At 36.9% G+C, this 23,660-nt stretch overlaps 1 protein-coding gene across 31 annotated transcripts in view; it reads right to left on the bottom strand.

Annotated features, from left to right (window-relative positions):
- The window catches only part of LOC308195746 (uncharacterized protein), a 262,179-nt gene that overhangs the window by 219,937 nt on the left and 18,582 nt on the right, over positions 1 to 23,660 (bottom strand). For 23 of the 31 annotated variants that reach the window (XR_013951799.1, XR_013951800.1, XR_013951804.1 and 20 more), the window contains one exon: positions 11,414 to 11,541. The exons of 1 other annotated variant lie outside the window; for it this stretch is intronic. The gene's annotated coding sequence lies outside the window, so the exon portion shown is untranslated. 7 more of the 31 variants (XR_013951814.1, XR_013951816.1, XR_013951803.1 and 4 more) reach the window with 6 other exon arrangements.

Genomic DNA, 23,660 nt, shown 5'->3' with positions numbered 1-23,660 from the left:
CATCTTCAAACTACAACTCTATGATTCAAAACCCAGTGAACAGATTTCCAAACAATTAAGAGTAAGGAAAGAACGAGCACTAATGAAACTTAATAGGCTTTTAAAAGGTGGTGTCTGCCTTCACTGACCTCCTGCACAAATCAGCAGGAACAGCACTTTAAGGAACTGACTGCAGCTCAGAACATCACCCAAAGGAAATAGTACAAATACTCCAAAGTGGTTACTGGAAAAGCTGAAATAGCATGTCACTCCTCTCAAATCATATAAAACATTTAGCTTGTAATGCTGTAGCAGTACATCTTTAGGCCAACACCTATTTCACTTTCCCTTCCCACTGTGGAAAGGCCTTACTTAACATCTTTTTGAAAGGTGCTTCACATGTGATTTCAGTCAGATATTCTGCTGATGTAAAGAACAACAGCTACAGTATTAGAGGTTCTGCTGGAAAAAAATTGCCTGTGTATATGGAGTTCCTTTAATTTGACTGATCATTACACAAACAAAACGCAACAGATCTATACTATCTGGCTTTCAAAAATATTTAGTATGTTGTCACATATATTATGAATACAACTGAAAAAGATCTGCAAGGTAGCTAAGACTAAGCTTTACCTCAGATGGTGCCATAACATAGATGTTCTAGGCAATCACTTCACAATTAAATGGTATGTATGTTTAAGGCAAAACCTTAGTCCTGGTTAGTTCACTAGTAGATATATAGCACAAGAGTTCATGAGAAGCTTTTACCATTCTCAATACTCTTCTGAGCAACTTAGTTTGAAAAAATTAAACAACTACAGCAGTGCTGTGAATTTCTCGATTTAAATTTACACACTAGACTCCATTAAAATTGATTTTGTCTGAATAGTTCCAATTTATCAGACAATGGCTCCAGATGGACCCATATAAGTACTATAGCAACCGTAATTATTTACTTGCTTTAGTTCAATCGTGCTTTAATTTTATCAGTTGTTATTTTAACTTTACCCTGAGGTCACTGATAAAAATATTGAAGCGTGTCAACCCTACTATTACTCCTTTATTACAGCTCTGTTAAAACACCTCCACTCGATTATTTTAGGTTATCTATGTTCTAAGGTGCCTCAGCTGGACAGCATATATTCTACTGGATGTATGCTTTATCCTTGCAGGTAAAGGATCATATATAATATGATATCAAATGCATACCTAAGCATGTCTAAGCATATTTTATCAACTCACATATGAAACAAATCCATAATTTGATTACAGAATGATTCAGGCTTATTTGGCGAGATTTATTTACACACTGTACACTGACCAACGTTAATTATTTTCTCATAATTGGTAGGCTGTGTCATAATTTCAGGCTGTGTCAGCCTGAAGTCTGTCTAATGAGCCTACAGTTGCTTTGGTCATCTTGACTGCCCATTTGGAAAATTGTAACAAATACTTGTTTAAGTTTCTACAATGTCCTTGGTATTATAAAACACATTAATGGACGAGACATTTAGTCAATTCCCTGTTCAAGAAGGCCAACAGTCCTCAACTGCTAATGTAGAGTAGTTCATCACTCTTGTATAAGCATATCATCTTCATTCTTTCCAAACAAGTATGAGAGAGATTTATTAAATGCTACCTTTTTCATTGTTTAATAAGAATGTTTTACGTTCTCCATCCTACTGGTCAGCACTTATTGTTTTCTTTTTCAGCTAATACATTTAAATATTTTTTTTTCTTGCACCTCAAGCAATGTATTTTATCCTAGTAGTTTCATTTACTTGACTCTACTTTACTAGGAAAGTTATGCACATTGTGTGGAATGTTATTGATTATTTAATCCATCTGCAAACTCTTGCTTTTTTAATAGCTGCTTTTGTTTTGCTTTTGAACTTTAATGAAATTTTAGTCAAAACTGTTCTACACCATGATGAGGAGCCTGCTAAGGAGAAAGATAACAGAAGACCATTCTAAGTTGCACAAAGTGCAGAACAAAGAGCTCTTACTACACAGAGAAACATTTCTAATTGTGTTTATGACAAAATAAAAAGCTGCTAACCTTCCAGTTTCACAAAATCCAAAACCAAAGACCATCATGAATCATTTAAGGACAGCTAAAAATACTCATATTTCATCAGTGTTGTATATCTTTAAAAATCATGAAAGTTGCAAAGAAAACATAACTATTTTTCATTAGCGCTACTATAGGAAAATGTCATTTTCTTACTAGAAGTGAAAACCTGCTTCCAATAAGTTAGCGATAAAAATTCTAGGATACCACCCAAATTATAAGCTTAATTTCTCATGGAAATTTTCTCCTTCGTAAGGACTGGAAAAAACAGTTTTCCTTTTTTTTACGTGGTAGTTGAGAAGAAACTGTATTTGGCTGCTTTCATTTCCAAGAAAGAAATCAAGCTTATTTTTGTCTTTATTGTTTTCTCTATACGGAACACTTCTTTTTTAACTCTCCAAAATGGCAGGTAGTCAGATAACATTTTTTTTTTTTTTTAAATGCACTGCTTACATCCTCTGTTTAACTGCTATGGAATTCCGTCTCTCCATCTAAAATCTCCTAGCCTTTTACAATGCTGAACCAAAAGTACATGATCTTAAAAGTTGCCATGCAGGCTACACTATTTTTTTTCTGGCAGTGATCATGTTGGATTTATTCACAAAGGCAACTCAAACTGTACCTTACCACTCAGAAGCTGCAACTCTCAACGGTCTACATAATTTTTTTGCTTCTCTGATGAGATTAACAAACAAAGAAACAGAACCTTAAACTTTTTCATCCATGCAACATGAAGACTACAAAACTGGTACCAGTTTTCAGTTATTCATAACTAGTCTTCATCAGAAATGAAGCACCCAGGCTCAAGATGCTTGAGGTATAAAACGTCGTCTAGCCTTTCCATTGTGCATCGTTTTCCTTTACTTTTAGCACCATCAAGCTTAGCTGTGTCTTTGCTTGTTGGCTTTAAATGGGAGCCTTGGAAGCATCATGATAATTCAAAAAAAATCACGCACAAATCAAAGAATCTCTTAAAAAAGAAAACAGTAATTCTGCTTAATAAAAAGCTCGATACAAAGCACATTAACACACACAAAGAAGTCCCAGCCAACTTGTCAATTTACCAGCTTGTGTTTTGAGTATATGCAGCCTGAGAGTACAGTATAATTAATTGCTACAACAGATCACAAAGGTTTAGGTTCCTGGACTGGTTAACGTTATCAAGCGCCTGCTTTTTATAATGTCAATTTCATTTTATTTTTATTTTTTACTTAAACTGATTGACAGAAAGACCCAACTGTTATAAACAGTGTTGAATGTGATGCCTTTACCATTGCTTAAGGGGTAGAAGTCAAAAGACAGATGGAAAAAACAAGTGGTGGAATGGTGCTTCTGTCATAATTGACTTTTATGCAGACACGTCTGTATGTCCATAATAACAAACAGTCTGTTTAGACATTTAGCAAATAGTCAAGTATGCTCTGTAAAGTGTGATTTTTTTAAAAATTTTTTTTTTTTTTTGCTTACATCACTGTGGAAACTAGATTTGAATTTACTCTCAGTTTATTAGGCAGAAGAACATACATCTTTTGTCTTCCCCGTAAAAGGAAATAAATTATAGACTATGCAGAAGAAGATTAAAGAGGGGAACTCAAGCAATACAAAAATGAAAGAATTTCCTCTGCTCGTAAATGTACAGAGGAGTAATGTGTGAACTGGTTCAGCTATGTCTAGAGTCTGCCTCCCTGTTTATACAACCAATTCCTTCACTATTCACCAAAATCTTCACCAAAAAGCAAATCAGCGTTTATAAAGTTAAAATATGCTTACTAGATAATTAATTTCATTATTTATAAAGCCTTCTTCCTTAAACTTCTCTACTTAGCTGTGATGGGAACAGGAAGCAATAAAATGCAAGTAGAAATATTAGAAATATTCTGGCTCTTTCACAGGGGGCCAGTAATCCCAGTAAGAAGCACAGATCAGCAGGATACTTGCCATATTCTAAAAGGATCTGTTTACACACAAGAGTTGAACTGTTATGACTATATCAGAAGACTTATGTAGTGCAATCTCTTAAGTGTGGCTATGATTTGCTGGCATAAAGGTATGAAATTGCTTTCCCTGGTATAGTTCATTTATTCTTCTCCATGTACTAGAACTGATATAAGCAAGCATATAATTGCACACACCTCAGTTTAAAAGAAAAAAAAATCACGGCCAACTGCAATTTTACCAGTACAAAAGCTACATTTAGAACAGAATTTAACTTTCAACTACAACAATTTTCTTGTGGAATTTCCTTTAAGAAAATATTTTATTTCTACTCTAACCAGGAACTCTAGTTCACAGTAGACAGTGAGATTAAAAAAAAATTTTTTTTTTAACTGCTCAGACTGCTGTTTGTGTAGTTTAGCTGTGCGTGAGAAGGCGCATTGCTAATTCCCCCAAACTACCAAAATAGGATACAATTCTTATTCTCTTTCCTACTGCTTCTATAGAAAGGCAGCTCCTTAACAGCGAGCCCCAGGGAAGAATAGAGTCCTTAAAAACATTGTAGACTAGCTATAAACCTGACCTACCCCTCTAGTTTTTGCTACAGAGGACAAACCCTCTAGTTATATGGAAAAATGAGACAGTAAAATCCTTGCAGAGAACGTGTATGAATACTGTTTCAGAAAGGCATGATCTGGATATGGGGCGGTAATGAAGAAATGGCTCTCTTCAAAGTCTATAGTTCATTAAAATAAGAGATGTCTTTTATATGATTCTGACTTATGGTATTGATCAGATTAAGTACTCGTGAAACACTGGGATATATTTTGCTGCTCTTTGTAAAAGTTTTTTTGTTTTTACTGACCTCCATATTTCTATTATACCTCTGCCTTACACCCTTTAGGTGATTCCTATTCTAGCCACAAAAGGTGTGAAAAACATGTCTGTCAGGAAAAAAAGTAAAGTGATGAATTGCTTTATAGCTGTTATTATGTGTGTTTTAAAGTTGTATGTATACGAAAGTGTAAATGACTGTCTTGTGCTCACAAATATGTTTCTGTGAGCTGCTTAATGTATTTATTCTGAAATAGATACGTGTTAGATCTGTTGTAGAGGAAAGGTATGAAGGTGTTCTGAAGTGTTTATAGACACAGCTAATAGGAACACTGAGATAATATTTTCATTGACCTATTGATTCCTAAAACCAGCATATTTTACTGGAAAAGTGCTTTAATTTCAGTGATCTTTTATGTAGACAATCCTTCATGTGCATATTTCTCCGATAGCTTTTGCCGATACAAACAGAAACAAAGAAAAGCTAGAAACATTCCCCACCCTGCCCTTAAAACATCTGTTTTGACATTTTTCTTTAAAAAAAAGTTTCAGGATTGTTTTGGTTTAGTTCCCATGCAGACTAAAAGCAAATGTCATACATTGAGAGCTTTCATGCACTGAATCGTTATTCTCCAGACAGTCACAGCTATGGTGTAAGCGTATGTCATATGCGTAAATAAGCACAAAGGGAATGAGGTATTACTTTAAATGCCCTTGCCTATGCAAAGACTAAATAAAAACTGAAAAAGCACACATCGTAAAAATAAATAAATAAAAAAGAAACTGAATCAGGACACCCACATTTGACCTGAAAAGGAGAAAGATATAAACAGCCCCAAGCCTCCAGGTGCAGGGAATCAAACCAATGTTCCCCTACATTCCAGCCACATCATTTATTGCATGCATAGTATAGAAGACATCTCTCTCTAACACTTTACAGCAAGTGGCTGGTCATTAGTAATTCTTCTGGTATTTGTTGTAGGGTGATAACAATAATGATGACCTAACTGGTTTTACATCTGGGATTATTTACTATTATGGAAAGGCCTGGACATTGGATTCAGGACTGTGCAGTAGCATCAGCAGTGTTTTAAATTGTACTAAAGGGTTTTTGTGGTTACTCGAACACAAAACTGTGCTCTGGCTGTAACTCTGTATAGTAGAAGAGCTTTCAGCAGGATACAAACGGGGTTTGGGGTTCAGGGTTTTATTTCAGGCTGAGACTATTTTAATCTATGATAGAACTAATGAGTTTAGTAATTTTAACAGACTAGCTCTAGAAAAATGCTTATTCTAAAAAGAATAATTCTTTTGAAATGTTATGTGCCCTATATAGCAATATCTACTTGGTAGGAGTCTGATAGTTGTTCTCTACCAACAGTAAATACCATGTCTCTATAAAACAGCTATAAGATGTTTCTCAAGGCTTTTGGACAACATACAGAACATTGAATTTTGTGGCAGAATGAGGCACCTTTGTCACCACCACCTCCACTCCCATTACAACAGGGCATAGCAAAACAGTACTGAGTAGGGAGAGCACCAAACCAGTAACTATGGATACCATTGTTTCTGGCAACTGAAAATGGATAGAAAACCAGCCCCGGTACTTTCTGTGCAAAAAACATAGATTTTTGCATAGCTTGTGTCAAGTGTCATTTGAATGGCCCAGGAGTGTCTCACTTGACCTCAGCTACCACTTAAGAAACGTGTGAACCTTCCCTACATCTCATCATATGGTATCTGTCAGCCCCCAAGAATGACTCTAGTATCCTAGCACCCCCAAAAAGCCAAGAAATACCTGTGTTCGTGTAAACCAGAGCTTCCACTGTTCAGGACATTAAGCAAGAATTTTAAGGCTGAATCTGCTGACTGTTAACTGTTCAGAAGACACTGCTCTGTAATGATATTGAGAGAAAGAGCAGCTATAGGGGGATACTTGCAAACTAAAATGGAAAAGAACCTATCTTAAAATAGCAATTTTTAAAAGTAGGAAAAGTCAACCAAAAACCATAGCTCCTTTGACTATTTTCTAATGCTTCTATATATTTCTGTATTTATATGTGATAGGCTTAATACAACAAGATGCTCATTTATAAAAGGAATACACTTTTTTTTTTTTTTATATCCTCAGTTTCATGAAGTTCAGAGGCAAGTGGGGTGGTGTGCTCAAACAAGCGCTGAGGTATCTGATCCTCGGATCAAAGAACTTGGTGCAAGTACTCATTGATTTTGGTGAAACAGGTTTCTGCCCAAGGCTTTCTGGTAATATGACACCACCTCACTCCTTTGCCCTCACTGCTTTTTAAGTTTTTTCTCCCTTCCCATGCTCGAACAAGACAGAATGTCAGAACTAATCATAAACTCTGCTATCAAAAAGCACAATGCTGTTGTGATTACAAACCTGAACTGTTTTCCTGTAGTTTAGGCCCCGTGATAGTCCTAGCCAGTCATGTACTACCACTACAAGCACTCATGCTGTGACTGTTACAACAAAAAAATAACAAGTTGAAAGCGCACACAAAGTAAGAGTCAAATTTGGCTGGAAATGAATGAATTGTATTTGTATCTCACTCCATTGCTACAGCAAGAGCAAATGAGCTTTAACAGAGGTATAATTACAAGTAACGTTATTCTTCTGGGATCTTTGGGACTGATACAGATACTTGAAAAACTTGAGATCTGATTCTAACAGCCTGGAAGTTGACATTCCAAATGCTTAAAATCATTAACAGGACTGGTGCCCCATTGACACTTGGATTTCTCAGTGAAGCCTCTGTTTTACTTGTGTGAAAGGTATCATATTTTCTCTTCTATATACAATTTTTTTGGCATATATAATCAAAAAGAGAAATTAACATCCACATCATGGCCTCAGTAAACATGGCTGGATCCTGATACATTGTGAATCAAAAACCATGCATCCACATTTTAATACATGGTATTTATGAATGCATTCCATCACCCATGATATGTTCTAAGCTCTAGTTAGCGCTGAAGAGCCCAGCAGAGTACAAATTCCACAGTCAAAATCACAAAGTACTTTCTAGAATTATTATAGAAGTGATACCTTTTCCAATATTCCCTAGAATATTGTATGACAGGATAATTTGCATGACAGATGAAGAAGCTCTGAGGACATACATATTTGTGACCATTAGAACTCTACAGGCTACTGGCTTCAAGCAAGAAGCGATAAAATCTATTTTACTTATTAAATCCCTTTATAAAAGGCTTAATAGGTATAACAAGTTTGCAGGGCAACCTATGCTAATTATTGATTATAACTGGCACAGAGCTAAAGAAGGAAACATTTTCAATGCAAATGGGCACAAGCACCGTTTGCTTTAGCACTGTAACAAATGCAGTTCAGAAACCCTTGCAGGCTTGTGAAGAATTTTTTATTTTCCAGAGTGTGAACACAGTGGCAAGAGTTCATTAATTCAGGAAAAAAAAAAAGTTTGCCTTCTAGTCTCACAGAAATGATGTTCTGCCTTTGCGTACTGATTCTCAGGCATACAGTAAGTGTACAGGGCAATTAAAGGCTCGTTTAGAAATCTAAGTTCTTACACTTCACTTCAGAAGTCCTCAGTCACAATATAAGGTACATCAGCACAGTAAATCATATTAAATAGTAATATCATAGTAAATAATGTACACACACGGTTGTTATGAAGTACAAAAATTCCTTTCTAAACTACAGTATTTCTGTACTAACACTGGCAGGGATATATCTAAGAGGACCGGCTAAGGAAGAAATGAAAATACAGCAGTTCCAGGGGTCATGGGAAAGAAGTTTTGCAAGAGAAGTTTCAAAAATGCAAACTAAACATTATGGAAAAGAAATCTGAAAGTGAGTGCCATGAAGTTTAGAATTTTGCCTCTTGAAAAAATCAAAGAATCTTTTTAATGAGTGAAAGCAGACTAGACCGAAACTGGAAAATTTTATGGAGGAATGCAGTTGAGTTGATGGCAGTTAATGGAATCAATTGCAGTAGCATCTTCTTTTAGTTTTAAGTTTTGTCATATCTGGGACAGGTGATCTCTCTCTACACAGCACAGCTTCCAAAGCAAAAACTGTGAGGAGAGGTCAAGTGGTTTCTGTAAATTTAAAAAACAAAACCAAAAAAACACCAAGGGTATTGTATGAAAGGTGACACAAACCGTGAATTTCTAACTAAATTGTTATCAACACCAGAAACAATCCCTTCTTTATAAATAAAGCAGACTTTAGACTATATGTTAGTCATTGAATTCATATACCAGATGGACTTAAATGGTAACAAAAGTTATTCCCTTTCTGTCCTATGTTTTGTCATACTTGCCTATGCTTTGCAAATACGCAATAATGTTTAGACCCTACAAGGTAGATATACATTAAATAACCAAGGCACCACATTTTTTTTCAATGAAAAAAAATCAGGATTCATAATTGTAGTCTGCTCAAGGCAAATGTCCATTATTGTTATCATCATCTGATTCCAGTCATCCAGTGACCCATTGTAATAGATAATTTTAGTGCAGAGTCACAGAAGAACCAGAGAGGACAGGAGTGCTTTCCTTGACTGGCAGGAGACAGATTGCTGGAGCATCCTTGTGTCACTGCATTCTTGCTCATTATACACCTGACAGCACTGACATCTACCCACTAACTACTAACAGTTCCCATTTGCTGAGGAGGAACAAAAACTGGTAGCAAAATCTTTTTTTCTAGGGTTCATTGGTTATATATAATATACCCATTGGGTTTGCATGGCAAGGTTTTGGTAGCAGGGGGGCTGCAGGGGTGGACTCTGTGAGAAGAGCCCAGGAGCAGCCCCATGTTAGATAAGGGCCAGTTTCAGCTGGCTCCAAAGGGACCCACCGCTGGCCAGAGCCGAGCCAATGAGTGACGCTGGCTGTGAGAGCAGATTTAAGAAAGGAAAAAAGAAAATGCTGTGCAACAGCAGCTGGGAGAGCAAGGAGCGAGAAACAGCCCTGCAGACCCCCACATCAGTACAGAAGGAGGGCAGGAGGTGCTCCAGGCACAGAGCAGCAGTTCCCCTGCGGCCTGTGGAGAGGCCCATCATGGAGCAGGCTGTCCCCCTGCAGCCCATGGGTCCCACACGGAGCAGATCTCCATGCTGCAGCCCGTGGAGGAGCCCCCGGTGGAGCAGGCGTATGTGGCCTGGAGGAGGCTGCGGCCCATGGAGAGCCCCCGCAGGAGCAGGCCCCAGGCCGGAGCTGCAGCCCGTGGAGAGGAGCCCACGCAGGAGCACAGGGTCTGGGGGGAGCTGCCGCCCGTGGGGGACCTGTGCTGGAGCAGTTTGCTCCTGGGGGATGGACCCCATGGTACGGAGCCATGTGGGAGCAGTTCTTGAAGAGCTGCTGCCTGTCAGAAGCCTGTATAGGGTGAGAACTAGATGGATGTAGGAGCTTAGATGTCTCTCAGTGTGAAACCAACACATTATACAACAAGAAAATACATAAATTTATCTTATGGCATGGTGGTTTTTTTTTTTTTTTTTTTAAACAGACTTATAACTGCCTAAATGAGGCAGTCAAAATCTTAATAAGGTAAGAAACTTATTAGTAATCTTGATGTTTTATTAGTATTTTGTGGACTTCACTTCTAATTACCAACACAAAAATCTTATTGTAGCTCTTACCAATCTATTATTAACCAGTTACGCAAACATAAGACCAGAAGAACCACTGACGTGTTTGTATTGAGTGGCAATTGATTTAACTCCATGGACATCAACCGAGTCAGATCAGTTTACCTCAACTGCAAATTTGCCTTGTGATTGAGATCTCAAGCACTGCCTTGCTTATCAAATATGAAAAGAAATATTTTGATCTTTTAAGAAAAAGAGACATGTAAACACCTGCTAGCTTCACAGCTGCAGTAAAAAGAATATTTAGGTAATAAGCAAGGGAGCAATTTTTTCAAAGAGTTAAACATGCAGTCTGTTTTCTAGAAGGTAGTTTAATTCCTGCCCCTTACCTCACTATTGGCTGCATAATCCTCACTACATGCTGTTAAATACTTCACTCATTTCAAGACATCTGTAGCTGCCTTTGCATGGGTAAAAATAGTTACAAAGAAAACATCATATACTTGCAACTCACACAGAAAAGCCCTCTGTATTTGCCACGCATGTCAATCTCTTTTCAATCTAATCAGATGTTTTCCACAAGTATCCATTCTGTTTTCCACCATCACATACAACCGAACCACAAAATCGCCAGCCAGCAAATATAACCAGCAAGTAAAAGTTTCTGTATATCCAGACTTTGAATATTTTCACAATGCCAGCCATGAATTTGGAATAATGCCAGCAAAACACCACTGGGTGCATTAAACCTCTTAAGTGAAAAAAATGTTATCTGTTTAAATGCCTTCTGATTATCTACACAACTTAAAAAATACTCTGTTGTACTCCAAGGGATGAATTTTACTGAATTCCAAATAGCACATTTTCAAAGGTTCAAACAACCAAGGGGATACTAAACAGGCATTTGATCAAGGATGCTGAATACTGTACTTTAAACTCTCATCATAAATGGCCCCTGCTAATAAAATGAGCAGTGAAGAAGATATTGTTTACTTACATCTAGTAAAGTAGTCCTAATCTGAGGAAGTACTTAGGCTGAAGTTAAATTCCTTTGAATTTAAGATGTTTATCTCCCAGTGAATTTTAAGGCTAGGTTAAACCTTTTTCCATTTGAAACACTACTTCCTGCAAAAAAGAAAAAAAAAATCAAAGCCCAGCCCAAAAGCCTGCATAAAACTTCCAGTATACTTAATTTATGCACATTTTAAGTATTGTAATCAACTATGACTCAGTCACATTATGATTTTAAATGCAACACTTGTTTTGAGTATCAAAATCATTTTACTAATAAAAAATACTCATCAGTTGGAAAAATTCTGAAGAAATGGTTAAGTACTGCTGAGCATTACACTTTTCAGTATCCAAGAAAACAAAACTTTATAAATCAGCTGCACTGATTCTCATTGGGTTAGAGTCACGACTGCAGGAAATGTAAAATATCAGTCAAAAATAAGGAAGATGACATCCTTATTATTAAACTGCTCCTACTTTCAAATCACTTTTCAGAGTCAATTGAAGCAACTCATCATGCCACTACACAATGCATAAACTTGGGTCATCAGTAGCTAGACTTCAATAAATAGCTTCTTTCCAGACATTTATCTGGGGGACAGATGGTGGCTGATATGTAATTCCTGCAGAGTATTAGAAGAGTTAGTCACTTAACACAGGATTTTGAAAATCTATTATTTTTTGAAAGTCGCATAATGCCCAACAGTAAGTGATACCATTGTGTGGAAGGTTAGCAGTACCTTCTCTTTTCCTCCAGTGCATTGCTTTTATTTGTATTAGTGAAGCATACAGGTTGTGTGGCCTAACACATAAATATATAATCTCTTAGATGTGACCTTGAAGAAGTAACCCAATTAAATCAATCTGATATTTATTCAGCCTTGATGTGCTTATAGCATCATTTGTTATGTGAGCCTTTCAGACTTCTCAGCCAACTTAATCCATTTCATTCTAATGCTTTTCTCCTGTCTTTATTTCCATACATCTTCATTACCAGCACTCCAGTTCAAACTGCTGCTGAAGGGTTAAGCAGGAGATATTTATTAAATGTAAACTCAAACAAATGTTAGCACAGAGCAGCTACTGGAAGTACAGCGATAAAAGGCCATTTGCTGGCTTAATTAAAATTAATCAGAAATAATGGACTGTCTTGAGAAAGAATAATATAAACACACAACACTAATCTCACAAGCCCAAATTATACAATAATTTGAGGCTCCAAGTCTCATTGATTTAATACAATATTTAGCGATAGAGGAAGGTTTAGAAGAGATCAGAACAAGTTCTCTTGCACGATAAAATTCATAACTGAATCAAAATCCTGCTGTAATGTTTTAAAACAATTCATAATTAGAGTTTCCTTCTGACATTGATATAATTCAGAAAAGCTTTTGCAATGTGATCTTAATAGGCTATTAATACCTGAATGAGATTAAGGGATTTATTCTATCCTTCAGGAGTGCATGTAGCTGAATGGAAGTATCTTTCCATATTGATCACTGTAAGACACGTTCTTTGAGATTTGTGCCCTTCTTCCCACACACAGTTCGGAAAAATCTAACTGCTTAAGAATAACTCACAAGTCTTAACTGGTGAAATCATTCTTCTGATCTTTATCATAATTATCTGGTTTTGGTTCTGTGACTGTCCTGGAAATTAATGCCTCCTTTTCCATCTGTTTTCTACCTCAGTTTTTGTACACCTATATAAGTAACTAGTTGGTGTCCTTTTGCTTGCTTGCTTTTTTTTTTTTGGTTTGGTTTTGTGTTGTTTTTGTTTTTGAGAAAAAAATTCTTTGCTAATATATTGCTGTCTTAGTCTACCCTCCTCGTCTTCGTTAACATACTGGGTCTTCTGCATGTGCTGAATACATTATAGGTCCTTAAGACAGTGTTAGAAAGGAAAGCTTAGTTAAACACATCCCACAAAACACACAGTTCTTGGACTTTTTACATCAGGGTACTTCAGGAAATTAATCACAATTAACTAGATTACTTGTATCTTATCATATGGCTGTGTAAACATCATAGTTCAGAATTAAAATCTTTATTAAGTTTATTTAAATTTACCTTGGAAGTAAATTATGTCAAATCAGATGTAGGTGATCTTTATTTTCAGAGAGACTGTTCATGTTATTTTTTAACTAATGCATTTTAAATTCACACACTTAGATCATTTAAATAAATTTTTGCCATGTGTCTCCACATACACTGACTCTTCCTCTCCTTCTCGAGGCTGTTTTTTTGAAAGCTCTTGGCATCTCCCATATTCATACAGGACTGGGCAGAGCTCTAGTGCATTGCATTTCTACAAGACTATTTTATAAGCCTATTTGCTCCTTCCAATCATGCAGCAAATAATTGAGAAAGAATCTAGGATCCCTCTTCCTTTGGGATTGATTCTGTATCTTTAGGAGTTCACACTGTTACTGCAGCACTTGGAGAGAACATTTATGGCACTTTGTATATCACAGGCTGGCAGAAAGTGTCTTGTTCTTGTCATTTAAGACCTTGAGCCTCTTCAGGATTGTCCCGAGGAAAAGTCACTGACAATACTCTAACTTCCTCCATGATGCTGTTAATGAAATGCTAAACACAAATATTTGCTGACATCTGTTGTGCTAATTTGAGCAATTAAATGTCAGCATTCTGTGTAATCCCATTACTTTGTCCCTAAACATAGAGCAGCTCATTGGTGTACTGGCCAAACCATAGCAGGGACCTCAGGGATCACCAAGTTCACCCATGCTAATCACAGGCATTAAAGCTGGACAAGTTTTGTCCCCTCTGTTCCTACTAAGAGACTATTACAGGAATAGTGCTCTGATGAACAGTTATCTTCTAGTATCCTGCCTAAAGGTATCAATGAACAGATAACACACCTTTTCTATTGCTATTTTTGGACTATACACCCCTTTATTCCAAGATAAAACCGCGCAAAACTACTGTAAGCCAAAATCATAAACTTTCCTTAAGTAAGATGACAACTCCAAGAGCCACTCTAAACCTATCTTACAGTTTTAATTCTTCTTCCTTGTTCCATCTGTTCAAAAAACAAAGATTTATGAGTGGGTTTTTAAAAACATTGTTACTACCGTATATTTACTGACATACAGCATTTGCCTACTTCAGGGATCAGGGTGTCTTTCTTTGTTCTATGGACACAATCCTCTCCATAAAAGAAATTAAAGGTAATTTTATCTTGCATTCAGTGTACCTATGAAGGCTTGCTGTTTGATCTGGACAAAGTAAATTAGTAAACTTACTTATATTGCTAACTGCACAGAGACTGATTACAGTCTGACACTAAATAATTCCCGAATTTGTGTCAGCCAGTAAGTATTCTCCAAATATTTGCATTGTTCCGATGTTCAAGATTGGTCTAGTTATGAAGAAGAGGCAGATTACTTAGATCCCTTTTCCTCATGCATTTTTGACACTGATATGTGAACGTAAAAGTTTGGAAAAATAGTGATTTATCTAACCACAAGTTAAGAAAAGAATGCACATTATCTAGTATTGAAATAAGTATTTAACCTATTAAAAACCTTCTGCAGAAGAAAACAGCGCTAAGTCAACATTATTAGCCCATACTAAAAACAATCTCCTGCAATGCCTTCTAATTATTATTTTAAAGAAACCCTGCAAAAGTTGGGAGGTATAAAGTTTTACATACATCTGCCTGCAAACTCCATTTAAACCTTTAACACACATACAAATAGAATTAATGTTTGCCAAAGTATAATTCTGATGCTCTTGCTTGGGAGAAAAATAAAGTTAAGTCACCACCTCACACTGTTGTTCAGTCCCGAATGAAAAAAATAAGCTTAGCTCAATCTCCACAAAAACAAACAGAGTAAATTAAAACCACTCACTGCACTTCTTGAGCATGAAGAGAATTTTAGAAGGGACACAAGCTGAAGCCGAGATAGTTAAATTGTAACACTGGAAGAGCAAATCCATTCTCTAGTAAACATTCCCTTCTCATCAGGCCACTGTAACAACAGAATTCTACAGCAGAACTTATTTACTGGCATAAACGTCAAATCCTTACGTATAGCATGACAGTATGGTTACTTTGGCTTGTGTTGGAAATGGGCTTCAGATCAGAAAATAACAGTTTATTCACTTGCCCCCATTCATTCTTATTCTGAGTTAGACAATGAAAATTTGCACCCTCAGTAAGCCTGCATAAAATGCCAAATTAGGTGCGAGTGTTGATCTGCTCAGGGGTAGAAGGGCTCTGCAGCGGGATCTGGATAGGCTGGACTCACGTATGAGGTATCTCATACTAACTGTATGAGGTTCAACATGCCTAAGTACCGGGTCAAACACTTGGGGCACAAGAACCCCACACAACTCTACAGAAGAAGTGTGGCTGGAAAGCCGCCCAGCAGAAAGGGCCCAGGGCTATTGTTCAATAGCCATCCAAATATGAGCCAAGCATCCTGGCTTGTATCGGAAATAGTGTGGCCAGCAGGACTAGAGAAGTGATTGTCCCCCTGTATTGTGCTCTGATGAGGCCACACCTCAAACGTGTGTTCAGTTTTGGGCCCCTCACTACAAGGACATTCAGGCATTGGAGTGTGTCCAAAGAAGGGTAATGAAGCTGATGAAGGGTCTGGAGAACAAGTCTTATGAGGAGCAGCTGAGGGAGCTGGGGTTGTTTAGCTTAGAGAAATAAGGCTCAGTGGAGACCTTACTGTCCTTTACAATTACCTTAAAGGAGGTTGCAGCAAGGTGGGGATTGGGCTCTTCTTCCAAGCACCAAGGGGGCTTGGATGAGGGGAGGATGGCCTCAAGTTGCATCAGGGGAGGTTTAGGTTGGATATTAGGAGAATTTATTCACTGAAGGGGTTGTAAAGTACTGCAACAGGCTACTCAGAGAAACGGTTGAGTCACCATCCCTGGAGGCCTTCAAGAAACACATAGGTTTAGAACTTAGTAGTATGGTTTAGTGGTGGACTTCAGTACTAGGTTAAAGGTTGGACCAGATCATCTTAGAAGTCTTTTCCAACCTGAACTATTCTACGCTTTTCAGAAAGGCTTCTTTTTTCTTCAGACTACAACTCCCTAACTTAATGAACATACTAGGTATGCCTCATTGTCTTTTCAGGAAAAGTAATTTTCTCTCTAAGGATGATTATTCTATACTGGAACATTCATAGTAAAAATATTTCAATGCCTCAGGAACGTAAGCTATTCATTTTCCCGTGTGTGGTTAGTATTCTTGTTAAACTGGCAGCTCCTTCCTTCATGAGGCTGACTTGGAAGATGAGTCAGAATTGCTGTACAGTGTAATGCGATGCAGAGAACAATAAAGAGGTATAGGCTTTCGGTACCTTTGAGAGCCAGAAACCTACAGCAATCTTGCACCTGGAGAAGTTGTCTCAGGAGAACCATTTAATGAAAATGCACTGTAATTGTGAGAACAGGAATTGTTCAGCAAAGCTTTATTGCATCTTTCCACTACTTTAGGGCTGCCTTCGATTTTAGCTAGAAGATTACACAAGGGAATCTGTATGCATCTTTCAAAAAGCAAATTGCAAAGTAAATAAGCAACAAAAACAGAGGAATGCTCTCCAGTAACATAATCTGCAAGTCCACATAGAATCCATCCAAACTGATGGCATTAATGCTTGAAACATAGTCCTGAAGAGCAAAGGCATCTGTTCATACACAGACACTGAGTATTACACAAAGGGAAAATATGACTAATGCCCTGTTTCATCCCTCCTGTTACAGTCCCATATCTCCTGTCTCAATTTCTCAGTGTCAGTTTCTGATTCTCTTTTTAACACTGAAGCCTATTTCCCTTCCAGTTTTTCACCTTTTTTTCTTTCTTTTTTTTTTCTTTTCACAGGCTTTCAAACATTTGTAAAACCATTTTATTTATTTACCTTTTCAACATCTAGAGCATTTCAGAAAATAAAAATGAGTAAGGAAGGAGTGGAGAAAAGCCTTGCTGGAACGGGAAGTAGGAGATGAATGTTGAACAGAAGCTTACCAAGAACTCACCGTTCTTGTCCAAAGATGATTGCATCATCTTTGTCATACACTGTACGCTCTTAAAGCTCTTCTAAGCTTAGCTGAACTAAACCAAAATAATACTCCTGCTGTCTGACTTTAAGAATAAGTAAAGTATTGTGGAAAATGCAGATTTCTGGAAAGATCAGCATATAGGTATTTTCTAAAACAACACACTATTCAAGTAAGAAGGGGAGAGGTGAAGGATGCTCTCAGAGAATGGACGTAATCACTGCCTCCAGCTGGATGCCACTAAAAAGACTATAGAAAGGAATATTTGAATTTAAGCATCTGGGATATTTTAGGTGCAAACAAATACTCTGAAAAACTGTAACTAAATTACCTATATCTTTACTGGACCTGCAAACTGGAACTAGGAGATAAGAGATGAGCACTTGGAAATTTTTTGTTGTCATATTAAGTTTTTTAGCTAGTATATCTGAGAGACTTTGTCTACTATTGGCAAATTACTGCAAACTTGTACAAAAGTAATAGAAGACTCAAGAAATGCATCTTTGGTCTTAACTGGAGAAACATGGTAACACCAGCATCTAAATGCTAATTTACAGCTCACATGATATAACATAGCACTAAACAGTGGTAAGGGATTTAGTGTGCATTTTGACAAATGTAAAATCTTTTTTATTTTTATTTTTTAACCAATAGTTTCAGACAACTTTTCAGTGAAGATAAACATAGAAAAAGGCTGGGTTTGGATTTCAGACAAAAAAGATATAGAAGAAATTACATGTGAAATTAGCTTTATGAGACTGAATTTTCACCCCCTTGCATCCCTGCTTTCTTCAAGAAGTTAATCTACATATTAGCTTACAGACTTCTTCCTGTTTTGAAGCTGAGAAACCTACTTCCCAAGACATTCAATCCCTTGAAGAAGGGCAAAAATATCAGTTTTAGTTGGATGTCTCCATAGATCATGTAGACATAGTCACATGGCAGACAATCCAAGCTCTTAATCAAAATATGGAACATCTCATGTTTCCACCCAGAATACAAAGCAGACAGCCAGGCTCAGATCCTCAGCTATGCTAAGAATGAGGAGGTACCAGTAAAATCTAATAGAGTTCTTTGACTGAAGTATAGATGAGATTCTGTTCTACTAACCCCCCTTTTTTTCTTATTAAATCACTTCAGACATCATCTATGTTCTCACCTTTCCCTTCTTTTCTAAAAACTGAAAACAGTACCCAACATCTACCCAAATGTTTTCTATGTTACCACTATCTAATCTACCCACTGATCAGATAAGTGGTATGACAATTATGAGAGCTCAGATAATTTGTTTACGACAAATAATAAGCAAGCTTCCCTTCTCTATTTACTTCTCTATTTGTGGTCTCCCAAACTTCTCAGTGGTGACTACTGCAAGTCACTAGTTTATGTAATAAAATTAGCTTCAGATTTGTACAGAGCTTATATATAAAGTGTGAATTTATAAACAATTTTAGACAAATTATGAATTCTTATTAGACTAGTATTTCTGATTCACAACATACTAGCTGCTCAAATTGATTTTTACAAATTCTTGTGATGTTTTTAATATGTATGATTGTCTTTGCTGAAGATGCAGCTGGTCTAGTGAATGTAATAGAAAATGACAACACTTTTCCTTATTTCAGCTATATCATGAACAAATGTCTAATTTTAAGTTTAAAATCCCTACCAACACAAGAATATAAGTTCATATATATTATACTGTGTTCCTTCTACATATTTCAGTGATAAAAGTTGGAACAGGAAATGTAAGTCACACCATAGTCAAAATAAATATTTTTCAGTGTTTTCCGCTAATACTTCTTTCTTCCTTTTTTTTTTTTAAATATATACACACACACAAATTATTTGGTCCCGGTGAATTGCAAATTTGAATTCATGGAAGTGCATGTGTTGGGAATGGGTAAGAGATGCAGCCCTTCCATCAACCATGCAGCACATGAGACACGAACGCCGCGCCATATGATAGAGCGGAGGCTGCACAGCAACTTCCTTCTGAGAGCACCGTAAATGCATCTTAACTTTGGTCTGAAGTAAAAAAAAAAATAATTAAAATATGATAAAGGCTTCTGTGAGAAGACAAGATCTCTCATTTCTCACGTCTCTGAGGACTGGTAACATGTGATTTTGTTGTTTCTTTGTGCACACGTGTGTGAAGTGCACAGATGAAGCTAGAGCTGAGAATGTCCAGCCCACGCTTACAGGTTTTGCATCCTTATGTTTCCTCTTACAGATAAGAGTACGCTGACATTTCAGAATCTGTAGGAGATTAAGACAAGGAAAAGGGTGACAACTGTAATAGTCACAAATCAATTACTCCTTAAGCACACGCCAAAATTTAAAAAATGTGAACCTTAATACTTCTGATTTAGTACATGCATTTATTTTTGATAACGCTCATTCCTCCTACCCCTCTCTCTCCCTCCCATTCACAGTCAGGCACTTTAATAGCAGAGAGCTTCAAGAGCTCTTTCAACAGAAATATCCAGTGCCTTGAAGAGTCTGGTACAGTTTTATAAAAGTTGCTTGTCCAAAAATCAAAAGCATTTATCTGTGTATTAGCAGGAGGCATATCTAGACTCAGCCAGCCCAGTATCTAATCTCAGTCTCTACTGACTACAAAGTGCCTGATGAATGAAAGTAGCAAGATCTGCTACCAAAAACCTTGGTCCAGAAGCTCTTTATCTGAACTTGTTATACATTTCAGTTAAGGCAAAGGAATTTTGGACACAGAAAAATGGTATTTTTTGTAGGAAAGGTGAGAGCAGATTTATGTTTTATCTGGCTTCGTATAGCAAGGTCTTTGAGAAGATTGAAAAAGTCAGTTTATGCACCAAAAATAGATTGAGTTTTCTAGATGCTTATCATCAAGTTCCAGAATTCCATCTTGCTGATCCAAACTAATTGCATGAGACGTGTTTACACTTCTTTATTCTATAAGACATATCCCAGTTTCCTTCTCGCTTGTTTTTTTTTGGTGGCTTAGGGACAGAACACTACTCCTGGAGTGATAAATACCAAAAGAAAATAACATTTTCAGCAGACTGAATAGTGTATGGGAAGTAATACAGTGGGAGCTGAAGATTCAGAATATTTTTTTCTTGTTTTGACAAAAAAGAGAAAAAGAAAAGAGAAAGTATTCAATAGCTAGCAACTAAGAAAACTATGAATAATCTCATAACACAAGTGAAACTCAATTAAAAGAACAATATGTGAATCTGTTGGCAGGTGAAGTGAATTTAGTTTTAAAGGAAATTAAAAATAAATATGAAGATCACTGTTGGGTAAAGAGTCTTGGCAGGTATCTAAAGAAGTGTTGATGAGATATTAACCTAAGGGAAAAGTGTTCACAAATGTGTGAAAATAGAGCAATCTGTTCCTAAAAAACAATTCATTGTCTGCCACTTAGAATATAGATGTTTGCCTGGAGATTACTACTAAAGATGTGAGAATTAAACTATAAACAGAATGTGAGGGGATATTTCTCTAGGATTTATTAGGCATTAACTTAAGCGGGCTGCTGGGATGTGAGAATGCGCAAGTCTGCAGCAGACATACGAGGTATGGTAGGATCATGTTTGCTACTATAGTGAACAGTCACTTGTGCTAGATTCTGTGGCAAGGGAAAACTGCCACAAAGCACCTGCTTTAAATGCACAGAGCTTGGAGCACACAGTAGAAACAAGAAGAGCAAACAGCATACTGGTGTGTGCTCTGGTCCCCAGATTCATTCCTCAGAGAGCAAAAGCAACCTAGTGACAAACTAATTTGCTAGCATAAGACAGCACCAAATGGCTTTTTTTTTTTTTTTGGATAGGCCAGGAAGGAATAAGAAGAACGTAACTCCTGACTCCCAACCTCCTACAGCTGTTACTGCTCTGACACTGCTGATTTACTCCTCTCTCAGCCCCAGCCCTGAAGTCAGTTGAACAATGTATTTCTGATTGATGCTGTACTGAGGCCCCAGCCCTAGTGCAGCACTCATTTCTGGTACCCCATTAATGCAGTTACTGCAGAACAAGGATGGACTGCAGCTTTTAAAACTAATAGAATGTGTCACCCTTGATATTGGCCAAAATTCAGACTTACTTGATATAATTCTTTGTGACTCCTCTAAGTAGGAGTTTAGAAAGCAAGGGAGTCCTCTCTGAACCTCGTGATTCCAGTGGAGGGTCTCCCTGATGCACCAGACTTACCCTGTCCTTTACGCAGTAAATAACCAAGTGTGACAAAGATTTGATGATGGCAATGTACATTAAGCCTTGTTAAATCACTACTTTATATCAATAAACCATATGGCTGCTTCTCAGTAAGATCAAACAATTATATCAGCTTAGCCTGATCAGCCTGATATGACTTTATAGTCAAAACCTAGTTCTTTACTGAAGTTCCAGGAAGATATGACTACATCAAAGCACTCGTGTTTTGAAAGCAGAAAGCTAATTATCAGTGGATTTAAGTTTTTTTTTTTTTTGCCTAAGAGGCTCCAATCACTTCATGCAGAAATATTGGATACATGAACAAAAATTAGTTGTTACCTAACATTTTAAACTCAATTACAGTATTCATATGTTCCAGCTTTTCACTCCACTGCAGTTATACTGAAAAATCTACCTTTAAAATTTTGCTGTCATAGCATGCCCCAACATTTACACATATTACATGGTTAAAAAATACAGTTAGCAAATATTAAGATTTTGTTTTTCTATTCTCTGAAATATTTTAAATAAATTAAGACATAAAAAGAAAAGCATGGACTATGAGACATCCAATTTCCTACAGACCAGCACCAATCAGTGATGGAATCAATGGAATATCTGTAAGGTTTCCTGTAAATGAATCAGGTATAGGGTGTCAAAAATGCCAATTAGAAAAATAATTGTTTTTTCATCTTATGCTTATTATCTGGTGTTTTATATTTAAACAGAGATGAAGCCTTAGACAGTAGTTGCAGTCATAACAATTCTCACTCAATAGCAGAAAAAAGGAGTAGTGGGAATATGAGAATCATCTTACTGCAAGCCAGACCTCCATCAGAAGGTATTATGTCATATGAATATCATAAGCTGTCTCAAAAGCTACCATTGTTCCTGGTTCCTCGGGAAGCGTTCTCAGTTTCAGGTAGCTTTGCACTGTGTCTGACAGATCCTCATGTTGTTCACACAGCAGCTGACTTGCAATGTACTTGACTACATCTTTGTCCACATGATTCATTAAGCTGCTTGCAGTGGTACAAGTCCCAAAACTCATTAGTGCTTACTGGAGATTCTTTCTGATCAGCCCCTGTGCTTTAGGCATTTTCAGCTTAGATTATCACTACTAGAAAGCAACACATTTTTTAGTGCTCTTAGAAATAACTTTTCTAAGAAATTACTTAGAGTATTGGTCATTGTCTTTATGAAGGGGTCTTGGCTGAATTTGCTGTTTTGGAGAGTTCTAACACTGCAACTGCATTAAAAACTTACATTCTTTTACTTAAGATTTCAATATAGAAAACAAATATACGTCTTTTGATACAGAAGTCAGAGAAAAGAATTATTTACTACGTACATAATCTTTACACTGGGCTTTAAAATAAAGTTAATTAAAGCTGGTATTCAAAGCCTCCTGTTGGCAGCTGTTGAGTAGTGGTTTCTCTCATGACACTGACAGTCTGAGGGCCTGAACCTGAGAGACAGGAAATCAGTTCACATCCTGCTACATGCAGACTTGTAGGCTTTGTTAGAAATGTGTACAGGTCCTCGTTCAATTAAAAAAGACTTCAAAGTTCTACACAGAGAAGAATTTCTTATGAGCTTCACAGGATAAGAACTAAAAATCCTGATGCCATGCCAGCTGAATTCAACCAAATTCTTTCCATGACCTTACACATGCTTTGGATAAACACCAGAAAATCAGCTGAAGTAGGTGACAGTGCAAAGATCCTTCTACAAATTTTTGAATGTACAAATAATTCACACTTAAGGATTTGCACTTTTTTTGGTCTCCATTTTCTACAGGTATTTGTGCAGCCAAGTTCTCTTGTTGTGAATTATCAAAAGGTAAACAAGAAATAACTTTCAGACTACCTTGCTTAAACATCTAAGCTGAAAATCCCAAAACGTAGAGTACTTCGGTATTTACTGTACACAAATAATATGAGGTAGCATGGATGGCAAAGAGCACATTTGACACTAGAATTCTGATTTTGTGCTT

Source organism: Anser brachyrhynchus (genome assembly GCF_964034855.1).
Source record: "Anser brachyrhynchus genome assembly, chromosome: 5".
NCBI classification, from domain to species: Eukaryota; Metazoa; Chordata; class Aves; order Anseriformes; family Anatidae; genus Anser; species Anser brachyrhynchus.
Note: the sequence above shows the minus strand (reverse complement) of the source record. Positions and strands in the feature narration are given on the sequence as shown.